Consider the following 499-nt stretch of genomic DNA (forward strand, 5'->3'; position numbering starts at 1 on the left):
ATGTCTCTTCGCGGGGATTACCAGAACGGTGACTTCGGTTCGATCGCTCGTTCACTCGCTCGTTCGTTCGCTCGCGGGGATATCCCGAGAGTTTGTCAGCGCGCGTGGACCACCGTGGCAGACTCGGCCGCGGTACGACGGACGCACATTTGGCAGCGTCGTTATCAGTCGCGGTCCGACGATTGGCTGTATCGGAGCCTGCGCCGGTACGTCCTCCGCGGGGGGGAAAAAGCGAGCCGAGCGAGAGGGAGACGGGGAGACAGAGAGGCGAGGGTGGACGACGAGGGTGGAGAGAACGGAGAGGGAGAAGAGGACGCGGGGTAGATTCCCGCTCTCGCCCCCGGACACGAGCTCTCCGACACGGAGCGGCTCCTTAGAGGCGGGATCATCCACCAGGCTGCTCCTTTCTCTCTCTCCCTCTCCCTCTCTCTTCCCCCCTCCCCCCCTCTCTCTCTCTCTCTCTCTCTCTCGCGCTTACATGCATTCTTCTTCTCTCTCT

The 499-nt window shown here is 62.7% G+C and overlaps 1 protein-coding gene across 1 annotated transcript in view; it reads right to left on the reverse strand.

Moving 5' to 3' along the window:
- LOC108751040 (DNA-binding protein D-ETS-3-like) overlaps nucleotides 1-499 on the reverse strand; it is a 64,097-nt gene that overhangs the window by 56,602 nt on the left and 6,996 nt on the right.

Source organism: Trachymyrmex septentrionalis, unplaced genomic scaffold (assembly GCF_001594115.1).
Source record: "Trachymyrmex septentrionalis isolate Tsep2-gDNA-1 unplaced genomic scaffold, Tsep1.0 scaffold40, whole genome shotgun sequence".
Classification (NCBI taxonomy): Eukaryota; Metazoa; Arthropoda; class Insecta; order Hymenoptera; family Formicidae; genus Trachymyrmex; species Trachymyrmex septentrionalis.